Raw genomic sequence first — 2,854 nt, 5'->3', positions numbered from 1 at the left:
GTAGACATCCAGGGCTTTCCAGCAATATGTAATAGTCCATACTTCCCGAGAGGATAGACGACGTAACTTGGCGTTGAACACCAAGTACATGCTGCTGTCTGGAGTTAAACGCCAGAAAAACGTCATGATCCGGAGTTAAACGCCCAAAACACGTCATAACCTGGAGTTTAACGCCAGAAAGGCCTCTACTCGTGGATAGCTTTAGTCTCAGCCCCAGTACACACCAAGTGGGCCCCAGAAGTGGATTTCTGCACCAATTATCTTAGTCTACTCATTTTCTGTAAACCTAGGTTACTAGTTTACTATTTAAACAACTTTTAGAGACTTATCTTGTACCTCATGAAATTTTCAGATCTGAATTACATACTTTGTGACGGCATGAGTCTCTAAACTCCATTGTTGGGGTGAGGAGCTCTGCAGCGTCTCGATGAATTAATGCAATTGTTTCTATTTCACTCAAACGTGTGTATGGTCCGATCTAAGATGTTTATTCGCGCTTAATTATGAAAGAGGTGATGATCCGTGACACTCATCACCTCTCTCAATCTATGAACGTGTGTCTGACAAACACCTCCGTTCTACATCAGACTGAATGAACTTCTCTTAGATTCCTTAATCAGAATCTTCGTGGTATAAGCCGGATTGATGGCGGCATTCATGAGAATCCGGAAAGTCTAAACCTTGTCTGTGGTATTCCGAGTAGGATTCTGGGATTGAATGACTGTGACGAGCTTCAAACTCCTGAAGGATGGGCGTTAGTGACAGACGCAAAAGAATCAATGGATTCTATTCCAACCTGATGAGAACCGACAGATGATTAGCCGTGCTGTGACAGAGCATAGGAACGTTTTCACTGAGAGGATGGGAAGTAGCCACTGACAATGGTGACACCCTACATGCAGCTTGCCGTAGACGTGCTTTACAAACAATTGAGTTAAATATTACATTGCAGAAATTCAGAGGACAAAGCATCTCCAAAACTCCAACATATTTCTCATTACTGCACAACAAGTAACGTTTTTATTCTCTATTATTAAAGTAATAATCATTTATTTTATACCCTTTTTCTTTATTAAAATACGAAGTTAAAGAATCCTATTGATATCCTGATTAAGATAATAAATAAGTATTGATTGCTTCAAACCAATAATCTCCGTGGGATCGACCTTACTCACGTAAGGTATTACTTGGACGACCCAGTGCACTTGCTGGTTAGTTGTGCGAATTACAAATTCGTGCACCAAGTTTTTGGCGCCGTTGCCGGGGATTATTGAGTTTGAACAACTGAAGGCATATTTTATTTCTTAGATCAGGAATAATTTATTTTTATAGAGTCATTAAATTCTAATAGGATAGTTTCTTTTCAAAAATTTCTTTTCAAAAATATTTTTTTCTTAATTAACTGTTAATTTTTCGTGAGTTTAGTGTCTTATTCTAAGTTTGGTGTTAATTGCATATTTTATATCTTCTTTTAAAAATCTCGTGTTAGTGTTCTTGGTTCTTCCTTGATCTTCAAGTTGTTCTTGGCAATTGGTTATACCCTTTGGAACCTTTTTCAAAAATAATTTTTCTTGGATTGAATCTTGTGCCAAACTTTAAGTTTGGTGTTTTCTTGTTAATCTTTTTATAATTTCGAACATTTTATTAAAGTTTTCTAAAAATTTTAAGTTTGGTGTTCTTCCTTTTGTTCTTGGTGTTCTTGTGAATCTTCAAAGTGTTCTTGAGTTTTCTTGTGTCTTGATCTTAAAATTTTTAAGTTTGGTGTTCCTTGGTGTTTTCCCTCCAAAAATTTTCGAAAATAAGGAGCACTAGATCTAAAAATTTAAGTCTTGTGTCTTTTGTGTGTTTTCTCTTTCATCATAAAATTCAAAATTCAAAATTTTTTTTCTAATTAATTTTGAACTACTTTTTCGAAATTTTTTATAAAATTCAGATTTCAATTTCAAATTATTTTTCAATTTCTTTTGTTTCGTTTTTATTTTATTTTATAAAAATTAATTTTTTTATAAAATAGACAATAGCAACATACATACCATCTCTTTTATTCCATTATGGAATTAAGGGGGAATGATCAGTCCAGGAGGACTCTGGGGTCATATGCTAACCCACTACTGCTTCATATGGGGGTAGTATCTATATACCTCATTGGAGTTAGTAGCTTTGAGTGAATCCTCAGCTCATTATCATGGTGCAGCAAAACTGCCAGTATTCTGGTCTTCCACATGAAGAGCCTACAGAGTTTCTGGCACAATTTTTACAATTTGCTGACACAGTACATGATAAAGAAGTGGATCAAGATGTCTACAGATTATTACTATTTCCATTTGCTGTAAAAGATCAAGCTAAAGGTGGTTAAATAACCAGCCTAAGAACAGCATAAAAACATGGAAACAGCTGTCAGAAAAATTCCTGAATCACTATTTCCCTCCAAAACGGATAACACAGCTAAGGCTAAGCATCCAAGGCTTCAAACAATGAGATAATGAATCCCTTTATGATGTCTGGGAGAGATACAAAGAGATGCTAAGAAAATGCCCCTCTGAAATGTTTTCAGAGTGGGTGCAATTAGACATCTTCTACTATGGGCTTACAGAAAAAGCTCAGATTTCTCTAGACCACTCAGCTGGTGGATCTATACACATGAGAAAACAATCGAAGAAGCTCAAGAGCTTATTGATACAGTTGCCAGAAATCAACATCTATACCTAAGCAGTGAATCTTCCATGAAAGAAGAAGCTAAAACAGTAGCTGCAGAACTCAGTCGGTGGATCAGGATATTGAATTTAATCAGCAACTAGACTTTCTAACTCAAGCTAGCGTTCAAGGAATATTACAAGACAAATGGCCAACAGAA

The sequence above is a fragment of the Arachis hypogaea genome, chromosome 3, assembly GCF_003086295.3.
Source record: "Arachis hypogaea cultivar Tifrunner chromosome 3, arahy.Tifrunner.gnm2.J5K5, whole genome shotgun sequence".
NCBI classification, from domain to species: Eukaryota; Viridiplantae; Streptophyta; class Magnoliopsida; order Fabales; family Fabaceae; genus Arachis; species Arachis hypogaea.
The sequence above is the reverse complement of the archived record's forward strand: the minus strand, read 5'-3'. Positions refer to the sequence as shown.